This window comes from Tribolium madens, unplaced genomic scaffold (assembly GCF_015345945.1).
Source record: "Tribolium madens isolate multiple individuals breed KSU strain unplaced genomic scaffold, Tmad_KSU_1.1 Scaffold_7;HRSCAF=85;Tcas5.2_LG10, whole genome shotgun sequence".
In the NCBI taxonomy this organism is placed as follows: domain Eukaryota; kingdom Metazoa; phylum Arthropoda; class Insecta; order Coleoptera; family Tenebrionidae; genus Tribolium; species Tribolium madens.
In genome coordinates, this window is record NW_025401050.1 from 6,861,991 (window position 1) to 6,882,309 (window position 20,319).

Genomic DNA, 20,319 nt, shown 5'->3' on the forward strand with positions numbered 1-20,319 from the left:
ATAACGAGCGAACAAAAACAGAAATTGATTCTGGAGAGCCGGCGGTCGGTGCTGGCGGCGGCTGCGGCCGACGATACTTTACAATTTTATTATAAGTGAACGGCCGGTCGAATATTGACAAGACGGGGGCGCCCTTTTGACGAGGAATGGGGACTCGCGACAAGACGTGCCGGGAATCTAGCACCGCATATTAAGGTCGGAGCTGAGATGGGTGCGAGGTGACGATCGATAAGTGGACGAACATTATCGCGACTTAGAAAAGCGGCACACTTTTAACACAATGGGGCCCCAACTACCATTTCAAGTGACTAATTCGAGTTTTAATATCTAAAGAATTCAGATTTTACATCTTGTATTTTTTTGTTGTTCCGTGTTGTTATGGTACGAATAACTTTCAACAACTTAAAATCGTTAAACTGTTTATAATACCCTAGTAACTCACAGGACTGATAAGAGGTTATAACAGTACAGTTATATGCTTCGCTAGCAACAATACTAGGGATGTAATTAAAAATAAATTAAATATTGTTATTAATAATAAAAAAATTCTCTCAATTAAACACTTAGGACTCATAATAGATGATGATTTTCGTTGTTTTAAGTCTCATGCTAATATGGTCCTAAAAAAAATCATATTCTTCCCTTAAATTATTATACGCAAACTAATTTAATTCTGAATTTGAAATTACGTAAAAAATTGACAGAAAGCTTAGTTATATCATTTATGAGATACTGCTTAATCTTATATTATCCCTGTTTAGACAATATCACAAAATACAAATTACAAAAAAATCCAAAATAGCTGTTGTAGGTTCATCTTTGGCTAAAAAAATACGATCATGTCTCGGCAAAAATACTCCAACTAAGTTGGTTAAAAGTTGAAAATATGTATCGACACCAATTGGGTACATTTATGTTTAAACTTATGACAACTTAGTCTCCATCCTACCTTAGAAATAAATTCAGATTTAGAAAAAGCATGCATAATGTCAACATTCGTCATGATACTAAAATTTCTATGCCTCACTTTAGTACGTCCATCTTTCAACGTTCTTTAGTTTTTAATGGTGTCAAAGTTTTTAATTCTATTGCTTTTTTTCAGTTGAATGTTTCGGTGTACACTACAAAGAATCACTCTACAAAGATTTCTTGTTTTCACATGATTAACAATAATTAGTTTACCCAATGTTAATGTTAATTATGATATTTTTTTTCGTATAATATTTTTCATTATTTTGGGGTTGAGCTTAGTAGTCAATTTTAATACATTGTTTTTGTTGTGTCATTTTTATTTTTATTATTATTATTGTATATATCTATTATTTTTTATTTTTTTGGGGTTGAGTTGAGTAGCCTTCTGCTAGACTTATTCGCCCCACAGAGTGTGTATTTTATTTATTTGTTTTTTTTTTCTAATAAAGGATTATTATTATTATTATTATTATAGATCACTTTTCTTTTGACGTCCGGCTTTTTGACAGCTTTGACCTTCAAATAATGATATTTTCAGAACTTGAAAATTATTTTTCTTATTTGGTGATTTAATATGACGAAAAACGTTGTACATACCACGTGCTGTTAAAAGCCATTACGACCGCGGGCGTAAAACTACTTTTTAGATTATTATATTTTTTGGTCTGGGAATTGTGATTTAGCTAAATTTTATATTTATTTTTATATTTTTGCTAGCAGAAGACTAAAATAGTTATTTACGCAATAAGTTTGTAAAGAATATCTTTTCTTACAAGAGGGTAAATTTGCCTCACAAGTGAAGCGAATGCTCAAACTCGCAGAGTAAAAGAAAGATACTTTACTAACGAGTTGGATACAATGTTTTTAACATCCGTAATATAACTGAAGAAGTATCTACCTCAAAAACTTTTTTTTAATTTTGAAATATTGGTATTAAATTAATGTTCTAATTTCTGACAAAGTATCAAAAGCAGTTTTGTATGTTTTGTGTAAACATTAGTATTAAAAAATGACACGCTACGACACTTTTTTTCATTCAAATGCTAAAAAAATGAAAGGCTATGGCTCATTTTTTCACGCATCCAACGTGATGAAACAACATAAACAAAAATTAATGAAAAACTATATACTTTGTTTGAAAAAAATATTATTGCATGTATTTCTGTATCATGTGGTACGTAGTAAATATATAGTTAGGTACCAACTACTAAACTTTTATATTTTTAAATCTTTATAATTTTGTGTTCCTTAGGTTTGCGGTCGTACACTTAGGTTCGTATTTACATTTTTACGACACAAAGTTTACTTCTACTTTATACTTACCCACATTTTTGCAATAAGTTTGCAAAAAAAATTTCTAGATACGTAATACATTTTTTCTACGACCCTAACATTAAGTAAGCTTTTCCATCTTAATTTCTGAAAGAAAAGTGGCAAATTACCTGCTTCATCTGTCAAATGTACATTAAAAATATATGTAACTTCTCAGAGAGGTAATAATTATACCTACCTCAAAGAAGAAAAAAAAACATGCTGTTAAATTTAATGACGAAACTGAAATATCAAGAAAAATTGTTATTTTTTAAGTTTTTTTTTGCTGCATTGTAGGAAAAATTATATGTATTACATTGACGGGTAATGTTCCTGGATAGTTATACTGCCCTCGAGCAGTAACTCAAAATTTATTTTTCACAACACGCTTCCATATTTTAAAGAACTTTAATTTTTAATAACTATTACTTTTTAAAAACAAACGGTTTAAAACAAAAACTAAAAAAAACAAAAAAATAAAATTTATTTTTTATGAGATCGAAACCATTACACTGGCGGACACACATTAATTTTGAACGATTTGTCATTCGTCTGACATAAAAATGTAAAACGAGCCTTAGGCAATTAACCCCAGTTTCGATTTTTGTAATTTTTATCCTGATAGCTACAGAAAAAATGACAACAAATCAAAATAATTTATAAATTTCAACTAAAACTTTCAAATTTTAGTTTTAAACGTTAATCATAGTGACAATAAAGCGTGGCTTACATAGACATTTTTTTAACTGACATAAATTTTATGTCCAAAATTCCATGTTCACAGTAGAAATAATAAAGTTAGCAAAAAATCTTTACAATTAAGAATAACTGATGGCTTTTTTGCTCCTTCTGTGTGATTCTCTGTGTTATTTTTTTAATTTCAATTTAAGAAACTCCTCTTGTCGTATGCTAAGCAAGTGTATGTTATTTCGATAAAAACTTTCAAGTAAATTGGATTAGGTTTGGTGAAAGGTGGTCTAGTACCACGAGTGCATATAAAGACTAATCTAAGCATTGCTGAGTTGCATAACAACTCTTTTCACCTAAATTCCCTCACGTTAAATTCATCCACATACTCTTCCATCCACTCCTCTCCTCATTTTTCACAAGGGCGATTATCTTCAGCTACATGCCACGTCATCTGACGGAATATAATCAAGCAAAAACCGCCAATTTATCTCGTCGGCATCACATTGTCGTCGCCGTTATATTCCACTTTGTTTCCGAATTTTGACGAAAGCGCCAACATTCAAAATGTCATCAGCCGACTTGTTGCTGTTTACATCAAAACCGCGGAGAAACATATTCCTGAATCCTTATATAGGCCAACCGCGCTTGAATTTTAAATATGATAAAATATTCAGTCGCAAAGTCAGCCATAAATATACAGATAAAACTATAATGAATGGTAAAAGGGTCGTTAAATTGTATGCAAGGTCTGAGTACTTGTAAAATTACCTTGAAATATGACCGGGTTTAGAGGCGATGAAAGTGGAGATCGGGCAATTACCCTCTGTGAAGGGCGTAAAGCACCTGACGGCTTTATCAAATTGTAAAGTTACAAAATACTTGACAATGTCAAATTTGACGGTTCGGGTCATTGACCCCGTTACCAACATATCAAAGAAAAATACTCTAAATTCACAATTAATTTGTGCAAAGCGGCCGCAAATAAATTCTGATTGAATTCAAATGAAGAGTAATTACAGTAAATTACTTTAGTTTAGTATTTTTATTTGTCGGAATAAAATGTCCAGAGGGAGCTTCGCTGTCAATTAATTTACCTTCACCAGTGAACCAGTCGCGCTCTATCCCATTCCAACCCAATTTAGTCGTAGCAAAGCCCGGCTTTAGAAGAATGCACTGCAATAATGTACCCAACGGAACGAAATTATTACACTGCCCGTTGCAAAAAAAGCAAATTACCGGTAAACTCCATCTATTAAATTACCTGTTTGAAGTTTCGATTAGTATTGCTCGGTACTCACCTGAAACAAAAAAAGATCATTTAAGACTTAATTAAACAGCGAGTCTAAAGTGCAATTAGAACAAAAAAACACGTAAATGAAATATTAGAGAAATGGTTTTATAGAAGCAAAGACATCTGCGGAATATTTAATGAACTTGTGTCTATAGTTCGAGCGTTTTCAGTTCTTTTCATTCTGGCAATTTACCCAGAACGTCTCTTAATTAAAACCGGCAACTAGAAAACTTTTTCTAAAGTCGAACGGAGAGAAAAAATTAAAAAATCAAGCGTCAATTGAGATATTTCTTTTAAACACATTTTTGTAAATATTGTTTAAATTTTTTTAGAAATTTCACCATTACAGAAATAGTTTTGTTTCTTTTTCAAACCCAATGTTTGATAGAAAATAATTTATCTATAGGTATAATTAACACGTTCTTATTCACAAAGTGAATAAAAATATGAAACCAAAAGTTTTTTGCTTAAACTGTTTATTTTTTGGAAAATTAATGAGTGGTAAAGAACAAGAAAAATGTGATGTTTTGTCATGAATAACATTTTTGAAACTTGGTTTTTGTTTTTGAATTCTACAAAATTTTTAATTTTTTAAGTGGCAACCCACTGTAAAACCATTTTTCTCATGAAGGTTATGATCTAAGGATTACAACTCTCTATTTTATGAAATTCTCCATTTTGTGTTTATTGACCTTTGAAAAATATAATAGCCTGATTGCGTAGAAAATGGTTTATAGGACACAGGAAAATAAAACATTAAATTCGTCGCGACGTCTCAGTTCTTCCTTGACTTGTGCCATGCTTCACACGCTCAACTAACGAGAATTCTTCACCTGAAGAAGATCCAATTAAAGTATCGAAACGTCGCGATGAATTTTTGTATTATTTATAAACCATTTTCTACGCAATCAGGCTATTTTTATTTTATATTTGATTTTTCAATTTATTTTTTACATAAATTGCAATTGTAATAAAACAATTATCTTACTCAAAATAATCAAAATTTCGTTCGTAAAATACGATCACATTATTTGTATTGGTTTAATTTATATTAATTATTATTTTCTGGAGGCAAATGATTTAAAAAATGCTTGGTTCCATACTTTATATTCACTCCGTATATTTCAGTTGTAAGCAATATTTTTAATTAAAAAATTCACAAAATTCAAACGCTATTTTAAAATTAACATTAAAAAAAGTTTTATTACGAATAAACAGTCAAAAATCAACCGGTTTGAAATATTTTTTTAAGATCTTTGCTTACATTACAAGTTTTACTAAATACAGGGTTTTGGATGTCCGAATAGGGAATCTCCGAATCTAAGATGTTTAGCCAAAAACGAGTACTCTGGGGCTCATTTTTTGAGAAAATAATATTGGTTAAAACCGCATCGCGCTCTCGTCTTTTGTTTTCGACTTACAGACACCAGTTGACATTTTGGCGAAATGTAAAAAGTTCATATCTTCGTTATTATAGAAGATACGGATTTGAAATAAAGACATTATTATTAGGCACTTTTTTACGAGGAATTTAATAATGTAGTTAACAATTTTTTTCAGTCACTAGTTTAGCCGTAATAAGATAAACTTGTATTTTTTTAAATGGAAATCATAGGCGGCTTTGGCAATTTTGAAAAGCTTATTTTTTTCTAATCTAAAAATATATATTTGTAATAGAATATTTTTTATAACTATTTAAAATGTAAAATACATATTTTGTTTGATAATAGTTGGCCATGGAAAAACTATTTCACTCCAAATGTGTAAATAATAATTAATAAGAGTTTTGTAAACTGTAAAATAGATGAATAATAAAATAAATAATAAATAATAAAATAGATACAATTATAAAAAATTTAATAATACAATACGGTAGAAGCATTGAACAAAAATGCGAGCGCCTCTGAAAAAATTATTACATATTTTTAAAAAATCCAAAAATAGGAAAAATAAATGTGTCAACAGTCAACACAATTAGAAAAACATTTTTTTGATAATATAATGGAGGTAGGATAACGTTTCACATAGACGGAATTTGGATATTTGAATAGCCATATCGTCATTTCTGTGTCATATAAAATATATTTTATTGAAGAATTAAAGCGGATTTTTTTTACAACACTATGTATCACTAGAAGTTACAATGGTAATGTTAGCTTGTTTAAAAACAAAGAAATGTTATTAGTCGCCAATAAGTTGATTTACAATTTATTTTGCATTTTTTCATTACTTAGTACTTAGAAAACTCTTTCATTAGTGACACTGGAATATAATACAGTTTAAATCCTTTTAGTTGAAGATGCAACATTTTTTCATGGCCAATTGCGAACAAAAATCAAAGATAATTTTTTGCTAAAAATGTATTATCATAATTTGTTACAAATATATATTTTTTAGATAAGAAAAAAAACAAGCTTTTTAAAAATGACATAGCCATCTAAGATTCCCATTTAAAAAAAGACAAGTTTATTTTATTACAGCTCAACAAACAAGTGAAAAAAATTGTTAACTACATTATTAAATTCTACGTAAAATGTTTTTATTTCAAATTTGTGTCTTCTATAATAACGAAGATATGAATTTTTTTAGATTTCGCTAAAATGTCAATTTTTGTCTATAAGTCGAAAACAAAAGACGATAGCAAGATGCGGTTTTCACCAATATTATTTTCTCAAAAAATGAGCCCCAGAATGTTATGCTTGTTTTTGGCTAAACCTTTTAGTTTCGGAGATTCCCTATTCGGCAGACATCCAAAATGCAGCACCCTGTACATCGTTTACAGTTTATCTGTTAATAATAAACAAAAGCAAAATAGTTTTGGACTGAAACTAAAACAAAATTACTACAAATTAGAATTAAATAAAATTATCGTTTAAAAATTTTACACACATTATAAACAAGATATCCAAAAGAAAAAACCGATAACAAAACCCAATTTCGAAATTGAAAAACTTATAAACTTTAAAAATTACATAAATGTTGGTCAAAATATGAAAGTCCTTTTTAAATCTATAAGATCCAATATAATCGTGTGAAAAAAAACCAGAATTGATTAATTTGTAATAAGTTTTGAGCATCCTTTCAAGCTGCACAGCATTGTGCTTCATTCAAATGCGTCGTTTCCACTTGTCACGTCATAAATAATAAACGCGTCGTCTATCGCCGTTTATTTCCCATCCGTGTAGTGTCAGTCCTGATCTTCCACATTACGAAAATTGCGTCGTGTTTGTCCCGAGAGTTCGACGTTGGTGTTCTTAGCACATCCTTACATTACACGTATAAATGTTATGCTAGTTGCAGCGGTCCCATGCGGCGGATGTAAGCCTGTTAGAGACAGCCTGCGGGAGCAGCTTAGACAACAGACCTGCTGCCCGTATTTGATTAGAGACTTTGCCCGGTCGAGATCCCCAATCCCTCACGTCGTTAGGTCCTACGGACCGTCCCTTTGGGCCAGGATAAGCTCCTCGGAACTAAACCCTAATGCCCCGAGCTACGCGCTCTTCTTTCCGTCCGCTCGAATGCATCTCGTACCACTAAAACCACGTCAATATAAAAACGGATCAGTCTTCTATACGCCACGATGAAAACACACACCGAACGGATTAAGGAAATAATCGGCTAGGAAAAAAAATTCTTAGAGTTGTCGCAAAGAAGTCACACAAGGGATTGAGAAACACGTTGGACGGGATTTCGAACACAAGTTGATTTCTAAACACACATTTTTTAGTCTTCTATCTGAATTTAGAAAACAATTACAAATTTTAAGTAAATTTTCACTACCTAGCTGATAAGTAGTAAATTAAAAAAATATAATATAAAATATAATACATAAAATTATAAATCGTTTTGGAAATAGTATATTACAATCGAGGTGCGAAATATGAGATTACACGGCCAGATTAGTTTATCTGACTGAGTGGCACAGCCTCAAGGTTAGATGAAGCTCTACGAGAATAATACATTTTTTGCTAAGGTTTATATGATATTTTATTTACAATCTCATTGTATTGGAATAATTAAGTATGTTTTTCTAACGCGGTAGATATGCTAACTACTTCTACTTTTAATAGACTTATAACGTTGGCAGTACGCAATAAGTCACTTCCCAACCAAGGGATATATTAATGTATTTCCCAACCTCTAAAAGAGTATTAATCGGCATATTACTATAGTGATTGTGGATAAAAAAATATATACATATTTGTTTAAACAAAGTTTACTTACAAACGAGTAATTTTTATTAATTTAAATGTAAATATACAGGATTCGCCAGAAATCGCGCCCCACAGGAGAATATAACGTAAGATACCAGGAATATGGAATAAAATGTTAAAAAAAATTTATCTATAAAAATTTCGAAGTTAGGAGAGTTTAAATTTTGCACTTTGACTTTATTTATTTCTGTTGAAAAATAATTTTCAAAGTGTTTTTACTACAAGCTATTAGAAGAGGAAACGAGGAAGCTGTATCCTAAATTGTAACTCTGTTTAAGGTTATTTGTGGCTTTTATTGGCAAAATTTTTGTACCTTTACTAAATAATTGTAAAAAAACATATACAAGATCATCAGTATTATTAAATATACATCAAAAATGTCAAATATCAAAAACTAAATGTCAATATTTTTTGACAGATCGAATTTTTTAAACATTTTTCCATGTTCCCGGTATCTTATCTTACTTGAAATTTTTCTTTGGGCCGCGAGTTCTGGCACACCTTGTATACTATTTTTTTAGTTATATGTAGTTGGTTTAAAAATTGTTACTTGGATAATCAAAAGATAAAAAAATGGTACTAAATGGTAGATTTCAAGTCAGACGTTTCAAAAATAATACATGCCAAAAATATCTCTACAAATTGCAATTTTAAATAAATAAAGTTTTTTTGAATAAGATACTACACGGGAGAGAGCGGCTGTGCCGTGAGCCCCACCACTGCTAATCTCTGCTTTTACAAAACAATAAAAATTATTAAAAATAAAATGAAAACTAAATTATATTGTAAATAAATAAAAAAGTGCAAGAAATCGTGTTTTTATCGAAGATTAGTTTAATTTAAAAGGTTTACTTCAACTGTTTATCTATTATTATTAATTCATTCAAATCAAATTAAAAAAAAATATACTAATATTAAAAACTTTTTTCTAACACTAATGTCTTATAAGTACGTTGACTTACTCTTCTATAAAATACGTCATCAATGACAACGTATTTTATAAGTACATAGAACACTTTTATCTTAGCATTCTGTCAATTTTGATAATATTCCTTATCACAATTTCTGAATTTTGCAAAATTTCTAATTCAATATTAGTGTAAGAAAAAAAATTGAATACAACCCAAGTAGTTAATAGCTATTGACGGCACAGAAAAAAAATATTTATAAAAATTGAAAAAAATATTGGGAAGATGTTAAAAAACTTTTTTTATTAAAACTTGTTTTTTCAGTATAATTGCCGGTATTTTGGCAATTAAAAAACTGATAATAAAAACATGAAAAATACTCCCTGAGTGTTAGTACTGCTCATAAATCCCCCTTCTGCCTTGTGCAGTTAAAAACTCACCCAACCTATACACCCTTAAATATAAAAACGATCGCGTTATTTACTTTTGTATTTTACGTCTGCCCCCGTTATAAAATATCACCACGTCCTAATTCTCACCTTTTCCTTTTTATTCCTTTGGGTATTTTTCAGTCTTAATGTTCGCATTATGTATTTTATTTGATATCGTTTCTTCTTGCAACGCTTTTTTATTATCATGTCCTACATCAACATTTCGTATATTTTTTATTTTATTTGCGTCGGTAGAGTTTTTTCACTGTATATGTTCAACTTTTAGCTTCGTTTTTTATTACTACACCCTTGTAGATTTTAATGGTGGCAGAGTTAACAGCTGTTTTTCCTTATCTCCTCGTATCGGAAGTTTTGTTAGAGTATAACTTACCTGTCAACTTAAAATAAGTTGATCAAATCTTGAGTTAAGTGAGTGATTGATGGAAGAAATAGGAGGTGTTAGGAGTTGAAAATGTATAAATAATTAATCAATTCTGAGTCACACATTTGCATTTTAATTAATGTACCGCCCGGTACATTCTCGTAATTCCTATCTAAATAACAAAAAGTGTAAAGCATAATAACCTAATAATAAAAAGACATAAAAACTAGATGCATGCAAAACTCTTCTGTTCTCTATTTTTTGCCTATTTTTCGGATAAAATTGAGAAATCTCGAAATGTGAAAATTAGGCCTCGGCTTGTGCAGCTTTCTCCCGGCATTAACTTTCACATAAAATCGGTAACAGTTGTGTGAGAAGTTTGGTAACATCGTTTCCGTCGAGGGGTGTGTAAATGACACATTTCGTTTATAAAATAGGCTGTGCTGTGATGCAGACAACATTTAAAAAGGGTGACAACATCAACGTGACCAGTGAACGACAACAACAGTGACTAATAAACATTTAAGAAATCAAAACACAACAAAGTGAGTTGCGGAGTGGCATTAGGCCAACGTACCACAAAACCACCATTTGTGAAGGGCTGAGTTGGGACAGAACCGGCCCGAGTCGCCAGCGAGATGGCGCTGCGGTCAGTCCCTGGAACAGATAAAACCAGTCAGTCGATGTGTACCCCCTGCAACGAAATTCTAACCGATCATAAACTATAGGGAATCAAATGGATATTAAAGCACCCGTTTGAGTGCCGAAATGGGCTGTTAAATGCGAGTTATTACAGGGTTGGCAGCAGGGTCAATGACCAGTAAACGTCAAGCGTCCATCTTGAACTTTTACCTAAATAAAAATCACATTGGAGGGTTTGAAATTCCTAACATTTTTCAACAACATGAACAACAAATTAAAACTAGTTCAAATTTGTATTTTTTTGCCTCAGCAGATTTATTTTATCGCACCTGCGGGTGGTAACAAACATAACTCATTTTTTAAATTATAATTTAGCACCCCCTTGACAATTAAAATGCAACTAACAACTTAATTTTGCTCACTTTGCAAGTTTCACCTGTTTTCTCCGATAATTTTTAATTAATTTCGGGAGCTTCGTCAGGGGCGTGTCTAATTCTCTAATTTAGTGGCGGTATATTTGACATTGTTAGTCGACCACGCCCTCGTAAATAAATACCAATTCCTGTTCTGGAATTGATGTAGTGTTTGCGTGGATCAAAATTAGGCCGATTTTTGGCCGCTTTGTTACTTTTATTTAAAAATATCTGTCCAATAGTTTCCCCAAAGCGCCGAGCTTTAAGTCGAAAAGCAGGTTAACTACTCTCTAGAATCAAGCTCGTAAAACCTCATCCGTATAAGTTCACGTTTAATAGAGCTGTAAAAGCGAAGGTCGCTCTAATAAACTTAAAGAGTATTTATTGGATATTCAGTCAGACAACAAGTTTATTGTACATAAACAAATATACCGCTTTTAATTGGAGCCAAAGCTCGGATTTGATGCGTGTCAGGACTTCACCTTGCGTGTAAATCTGATCAATTTGCAAGGATTGAAAGTGGGAAAACGCCCACTGGGAGTTAATTATAGGTCTAAAAGAAAAGTATCGTACATGTTTATTTGAAAAATTACTTCTATTTTCAAGTTGAGCGTGATTTCCTGATTTAGCTTGATTTGCTGCGTGGATGTAAACGCACTTTTACGGCCAGGGTGTGCCAAATTAGATATGTTTCATTTTATTGAAGTTTTGGCGAAGCAAGTTAGCAAGTCAAAAATTTGTTTTTACTCTAAAGTTTATTTAATGTACTAAATGTTTTAAAATAAAAAAAAACATTGTTCTAAGGTTTAAGACACAAGTATTTCTTTTTGTTTCACAAAATATTTATAAAAAATCATAAAGAAACATGAAAAAAATGTTGAAAAAATTCATCTGTAAAAACTTCGAATGTAATAAAGCTTTAAATTTTACACTATTACACTATTTATTTCTAATAGTAAAACAATAATTTTAAATGTGTTTTTCTGCAAACTAAGAAGAAAAAACGAAGAAGTTGTATCCTAAGTTATAACTATGATTAACGCTATTTGTGGTTTTTATAGGCAAGGTTGTTGTTCTTTTACTGAATAATTGTGAAATAACATATTTTATAATTTCTCCATTTTGTGTTTAATGTTCTTGAAAAATATAATAGCCTGATTGCGTAGAAAATGGTTTATAGGACACAGGGAAAAGTTCTTCCTTGACTGTGCCATGCTTCCCTCGCCTAACCAACAAAAATTCTTCGCCTGGAGCAGATACAATTAAAGTATCGAAACGTCGCGACGAATTTAATGTTTTATTTCCCTGTGTCCTATAAACCATTTTCTACGCAATCAGGCTATTATATTTTATAACGAGTACAGAAAGTGAAAGTGGGGAGCCTCACGAGTGCGTTAGACATTTTCCAGCAAGTTTTGTACACTATTTTTCATACAACACTGCAGAGATCATAATTATTTAAAATTTATGTAAAAGTAATATTTTATATCTCAGAAACGACAAACAATTAAATAAGACAAATGAGTTATTTTTGCATCTTTTGTTTTCTACTGTTATCTCCTGCACATGTTTTGAAATCATCCTGCAAATTTAAAATTTGATGTTTCAAAAAATAATACAGACGACCATAAATTTACAAAAAATTTTAACACATAATTAATAAATATTGCTTGCCCGGCGCATCCACCATTTTTAGAATATATTTAAATGCACTAATTTTACAAAACAAAATATTAATAAAAAATACTTGTAGTTTAGATTATTAATTAAGTAACAATTTATTTACAATAGTTAATTATTTGTTTTAAAAGTGGAAGAAAGTAATTTTTATTATTAATTGTTTTCACTGTCCCAGCGCATCCACCATTTTAATCTTAAAACATTGATATAAGATACAGTGTGTCATATGTTTAATTATTTTTTGTGTTTCTAGTTTGAACTATTTTGCTGAAGGTGAAGTGACCCTTTAGGTTCATTAGAGATATATCCTCGTTGAATGGCCCTTTCATCAGGAATTTTGCGTAGTTCCCTCGCCTGGACCCAACCTCCGCTCCTAATATATTTTATTATCCTAGTGTAAGTCACAATAGACCGTATCCATAAATTGCGGCTAGCGTAGGGACTGTATGACTTGACCCTCATTACGGGATGAGTAAGTGTTAAGTGGCCACAGTCGACTAAGTCTTCCTTTCACATATCTTTGATCTATTGCACAGTTGCTAAAATCGCAACAAAGATGTTCATCAATTATTGATATGCAGAGTATCGAGTAATGAACATTGATATTGTTGCTATGTCCGCATGTTTGTGACCATAATTAGAGGGTGATTTATGGAATTAGCGCTACATTACTCACAATTACCATAACGAACCACACCTCTTATTTGTACGTGACCGATACTGAACGACGATTCGTTCGAATGGACTTATTTATCACCGGTTTGGTAGAAACAGAATGGAGGTGCACTTTTAAATAATTACTTAATCAGCTTGATTGAGATTAATTCGTTGTGGCGGAAATTATCGGGGTTTTAATCAGATGACATGTTTCACGAACTAAACCGCAACTGAATCAGTTTGTTAAATTGAAAATCTAAATCAAACTGCAAAATTAAACATCAAATGTCAAAAATTCTAAGCATTTAAAAAATAATTAATTCACAAACCATTCTACGAGTTTGAGTGTAAATCGGTCACATTATTTAAACCACGAGTGTAACGAGTTATTATCCGCGAGGTGGAATAAAGGGTCCGATTTACACTCAAACGAGTTGAACACAACATTTTATTCTTCGAATTAGATTCAACAAGGCTTAAACTTGCTTTAAATCTGTTAAAAATAATCTGACGTTCGTATTAAGAAATGCCAAACAGGTATCAAAACTTCCTTACACGGGAGAAAAACCGTAAATTTTGACAGTGTCAAAGAATAAAAACTATTTTTATACATTTACAATTTTTTTTTATTAATATATCACCAAACAAAACACTTTTGTTTCCATTTCGTAACTTATCTATTTTTTTAAGTCATAATGTTTCTACTTAGTTAGTATTGAAATTTTTCTTAGAAAAACCAAAAAAATTGAGATAACGATAAAAAAGCTCCTTTGCTTTTTTATGCTCTAATACTCTTTCTCTTTCTTATGCTTTGCTCTCTTATGCGTTAATGCGCTTTCTTTTTCTCTTATTATTCTTATTAGAACATGTGCTCATGTTTTAGCGTTCACGCTTTTATGCGCCCGCCATCTTCTATTGCGTATTTAATTTGAATTAGTAAAAAATTGCTGTCTTATCCGAGATTCGAACCTTGGAGCTACCTGCCGGAAAGCGAAACATTATGCCGCTACACCACCACGCCGCCGACAGTCTCAATGTTTTAATTCAATGTATGTACTCATAGATATTTAAATAAAAATTTTCAAAAAATTATTTCTGGCAAATCCACAACGTTATAACACTTTTCTTGGTTTTTTGCAATCCTATGAGTGCATTTAAAGCAATTTTTAAGTTTTTCATTTTTTTCTTTGTAATCAATTTTGGGCACTTTTAATTTTGTATCTTAAAAGAAATCTTGTCCTAAGCTTTTAACAACAAATGACTAATTTTGCGTATTAATTTAACTGTGAAAAATTTAAGTTTTTTCATGATTGTAGAAAAGTATAATTTTTGAAACTCGATGCAAAGACGTTTTATCTCTTTTTTTTTTTAAAACTACTTATTTATCACTAACTTTTGTTTTTAGGCAATTTGAAAATGGGAAAGAATAGAACATTTTTATTCATTTTATCTACTTTTATAACTTCTCTTCAATTATACAATTTTTTTGTTTTTCACACTAAGAAAATGTATGTTCCACCATCAACAAAAATTTAAATAAACATGCTACAAAAAACTCATACAAGAAAATGCTACTTTCCTTCTGATTCTAAACTTACTGTGTAAAATGACAAATTTTGTATATTTATTGGGTTTACCTAATTTTGTCATTTCTAATTTATAGTCTTTTTATACATATTGTAAAATTTACATAGATTAATATTAAAACAAATCTAAAATCTTAAAATTTAATTTTTTTTTAAATTTATGTTTAAAAGAATTTTAAAATTAATCTACTTCTTGAAAATCTTTTTTTTTTTCAACTAAGGCTTTGTCACTTTTTATCACACTGTCAAAGTGCATTCAAAAATATTTCCGCTCGAGTGTTTGCAGTGTCATAGCTTCCATTAAAGCGCCTTCTATGGTCAACTAAATGGCACATAACACATCATATAATATGTAAGTTAAGCTTCGAATATCGCTAAAAGCTCTTTCATATCTATGTTTATTATTATAGCTCCATAAATCGTCATTATTTTTATTGTAGATGTGACATAAAGCCATACCCCGGTAATAAAAATGCTTACATAATCGTGCGCAATTTAACCTGGAGAGAGAAAATTAGAAAAAATAGCTTTCTCGGCGTCATAATGAACGCAAATAAAATTATCACCGTGAAAATATTTCACGAGTTTGAGTAATTAGGGTTGAGGTGTCGAAGTTTTCGTTGAATTTTAAAGCTGCGGCAAGGTAAGAAGGCTTGTATTTGCCTGTAAAGTTTACCACCCAGGGGAGTGAAGCAAGCATCAGGTCGTTTAAATATTCAAGTTAAGAAATTTTAGTTGTGAGCCTTGTAAATAATAATTCTTTCCGGTTCGAGCACTTTTTACACGTAAACTGCTTCCATTAGCTTTCGTTAAATATTCAATATATTTCCGTTCACTTTCTGGAGCTATTGTTCAAGTTTTATAAAGTCGTATTTCAGTTTAAGCTCCGTCCGGGAGGAGTTGCGAGCTTTGGCAAACTTTAAAGGTCGATAGTTATTATTCATGGCATTTATTATTCGAAGATGAACAACATTTTATATTTTTTGGTTAAACTTATTTACAAAAGATATGCTTAAAGCACGACTTTCTGAAACTAAAGTAAGGGAGAAAGCTTCTTGTAATTACAAGAATAACATATAACGCTCGTTAGCAGCAGCAACACAAAGACTTTCTAAATTTTTAATGAATTTTTTTACAAAAATGCAGACAACCCTCAAACTAATTACCAATAATTACAATTCGGGCGTCCCTTTGAATTTAAAATTTAATCTTCCAACGAATTGCATGCACATTCCATTTCGGTGTTTCGGTTTATTGGTTTGTGGATGCACGCAGTGTTAAATTTTTGATTAATACGAGTCAATATGAAAAATATCGATGCATCCGTAATTAAAATTTAACGTCACGAGCAAAGAGCGAACACTGGTGAAATATGCATATTACATTCGGTTTGGGAACGTGAATGCATGAGGCAGCATCCGTTTCCTGTTTTCTAGACGGAAAAGTAATGCCGAAAGCATGACAAGCACACTATTAGCAGATCCTACGAGGGAAAGTCAAGCGACGGATGTTGAAAGAAGAAATGAAGGAAGAGAGAAAAGAGTGAAGAGGGTCTGAGTTTAAACCGTGACAACCTTTCCTCTAAGAAAAATACACAAAGTCACAATTTTGTGAATAAATTGCTGTGAAATTATTTTATTATAGTGCTGGCTGGGTTTCCGATATTATCGCTCAAATTTCGAGCAAATTCCACCTGCTAGTTATGTAATTAAGGGAGGTATTGACGTGTTTGAATAAATAACGCGCTGGACAGTGTTAACTATCACGAAAAGTTGGTTTAGAGATAGATACTGATAACAGTGATAACCTTCAATAATACAGAAAATAGATACCAGCAAAAAAATTAAGAAACTTAGGAAGTCATTCCATGATCATTGACAAGCTTTGTTTATCTGCAAACGTCACAAAAGTGATCACTTTTATTACAAAATGTCATATTTTTAAAAGTTTTACTTTTCATCAGCCATGAAGTAAAAATTCTTTTTTTGCGCCTAAGCGTTTTTACTTTTATTATGACATTATTGACATTTATACTTGTACCAATATTGTTTCTTTTTTGTTTTCTTCGCTGCTTCAGCAATTTCTAGACTATTATATTATACTATTTCTAAGTCTAAGTCTACTATTTCTAAGTCTATTATCAGCATTCGACATTTTGTACTACTAATTGTAGTAGTCATGCACTAGTTAAATTAACAAACATTTTCAAAACTCTAGTTGCTCTATTCTCGTTCTGAATACGTTTGCGGATAAAATAGTAGATGTTATTTAGAGTGAGTTTATTACTCCTAATAACATAATATACATTTTATTTTATTTTAGTCCATATAAACTCTAAAAATCTTATAATTCTACAAGTGTAGTCATTTTAGAAGAAAGAAATATTGTCAAAAACATGTTATTTCATAGCTATTTCTTATTTTATTTTTTAAATCATAAAAAATCTCATACTATGTTCACATCAATTCAAATATTTCTAAAACACATTTTTCATGATCGTTCCCTTAGATACATAAGGTGGAAAAGTGGTATATACTAAATACATAAATTTTTCAATTCATATACTTCAATAAATTCACGTTTTTTATGAAATTTCGCTGACGATCATGAAAAATGTTGTTAGATACACGTGTGCTGTCTTATTTTTGAGGCCTTTGACCTCTACTGCAGCACTCGGCTTCGCTTCGTGCCGCAAAATTCTTTCCCAGACCTGAAAAATAATTTGACAGCGCCCTTGTAATGAAAATAACTATTTTATGCAAATTTATAAAATTTAAAAGGCAATTTCCAACAAATTGAACTATCAAACTAAACTAAACAGTCTCTATGTAGTTGAAAAATTCACAATTTTTTCTAAAAAAAATGTTAAAAACTCTTGGTTTTATCACACAACACAATTTTTTAAATTTTAATCACTTGAACTGACGTCTTACTTGACGTAAAAAAAAGTTAATAGGAAAATTAAAAGTTGATCTTTAACACATTAAAACAATATTAAAATAGAAAAAATTACTGAAAAATAGCTTAAAGTGGTCGTTAGTCAAATCAAGAAAGTGAGAAACTCTCCGTTAGGTTAACGTTGTAAAGTTCCATTCAATTTGACAAACTAATTGGAAATCTAGTAAGAACCTTCGCCTGATTGTCTGAAAAAAGGTGCACGATGTTAAAATAGAATACATTTCCATATAAAACGCCACGGAAAAATGGTAAAACTTTCTCGATTTAAATAAAAATGCAACTCGTTACTAAGCTGCGCTATTATGCTTATCAGGCTTATCGGCTACAATTAAATAAATTAAAATATTCGCAAGTTTCTTGATTAGCATTATAATTGCAGTTTGTGGCGCAAACTGAGATTTAATACTGTAGTCGAAAATTATACTAAAAAAGGCATAAATCACTCGTTTTTGATCAGCTAATGTCTTCAGTTTACAAGTTTACGTGTTAGGGTTTCATTATTTTCTAAAATGGATGGACATGCACGTTAATGGCGGTATTTTAACCACAGCGACTTGTCTTTATATTTTTTTTCGAGCTTTCGTGTTAACTAATGCACACTGTCGGGAAAATTTCTGTCAAAACTCAGACTAATATAATGGAGCAAAATAGCTCAAGGCAGTTTAGTAAAAATTTGATAAAGCTTCAAACTGTCTGGAACATTTCCCGTTTTAGCATTTACATGGTTGTTTGAAGCGATTTTGCTCATTTATAAATATTTCCGGTTATAAATCTGGCGGCTGCCTATCCATTATATTAATTAGTGTATCCTTTAATTGTAAGTTTTGGAAGCAAGCTCTTTGTGTAATGAACTGTGCTGATCATAATTCACTAAAAGCGGCAGCCGATAGTCCGGATAAGGTTTTTACTGCGTCTTGGGATTTAACAACGGCAATATACGTTAATTGCTCGCAAGAAACAAAACACGGGGATTTATGGTTTACATTGTCGTTGTCTCGAGCGAGCAGAAATCATTCGAAATTAACGTGAGATGCTGAATATTAAACACGACCACGTAGCACCAATTTTCAAAGCACGACGATATTAAGAAACTTACTTAAGTAAAAAATAACAAAAATATAAATTTTAAATAATATCATTTATTCGCAAACGTCACGAAAGTGATCACTTTTATGACTAAATGTCACAAATAAATATTTTACTTTTCAGTCATGGAGTAAAAATTCTATTTTTGCGCCTAAGCATTTTTACTTTTACCATGACATTGAGATTTACCAGTGTTATTTCTTTCTTAGCTTTTTCGATGCTTCAGCTATTTCTGAAGAGGAACATTGTAGCTCATCAGCATTTAACATTTTGCACTACTAACTGAACTAGTCATACACTAGTTAAATTAGTAAACACTTACAAAAATCTTTACACAAATTCCGATACCGGCGGCATTGCACTTACAAAGCGTCCTAATTAGTTTGTTCATTTTCTTGCTAATTATAGTGTTGCTCTTTACTATCAATCTAAATATTTGAAGAATACAATACTATATATTATTTGGAGGAAAGGTGAATTTATATGACTTAGCTAAATAATTTGTCTCACTACGTTGGACAAAATAAACATTTATCGTTACCACATAAACTATCACTTTTGCTTCTAATAGCATATAATATACTCTTATCTCAAACCATAAATTTTTAACGATAATTGAAATTTGTCATTTGTTTTTATCACTTTTAATCGTCAACAATATTTTATACATTATAAACAATAAAGAAAGTCTAATTTATTGTTAAAGTTATTGTTTACAAACTATTTTTTTCTACACAATTTCAAAGAAGTTAATGTATTATGTAGTTGTGTTTGGCATAGCAGTACCATACTTAAAAATTTGTTACATCCTAGCCACAGCTACGTTAAAAAACAATATCAACACCAAAGTTTTCTCCAACAAAAACAAGTTTTTACTAAAAAAAGTATGAAGAGCAAGTCCAAAGTGTGTTTTAATAAAATGGTTTTAAGAACTTATTATAAAATTTAGTGGTTTCCTACTAGGAACTCTAAAAAACGAGTACATATTCATTTCTTTTATAAATTGTCTAAAAATATTAATAAAAAACATGTAAATTTTGTATAATACTTATTTAAAAAGAAACTTCTAAAAAATTATCTACAAGTATTTTCATATTA

At 30.7% G+C, this 20,319-nt stretch overlaps 1 protein-coding gene across 14 annotated transcripts in view; it reads right to left on the reverse strand.

The window, feature by feature from the left end:
• The window catches only part of LOC123010289 (CUGBP Elav-like family member 4), a 372,656-nt gene that overhangs the window by 255,508 nt on the left and 96,829 nt on the right, over positions 1 to 20,319 (reverse strand). For 6 of the 14 annotated variants that reach the window (XM_044407039.1, XM_044407041.1, XM_044407038.1 and 3 more), the window contains one exon: positions 10,777 to 10,856. The exons of the other annotated variants lie outside the window; for them this stretch is intronic. The gene's annotated coding sequence lies outside the window, so the exon portion shown is untranslated. The remainder of the gene's footprint in view (positions 1 to 10,776; positions 10,857 to 20,319) is intronic. 14 annotated transcript variants of the gene reach the window in all.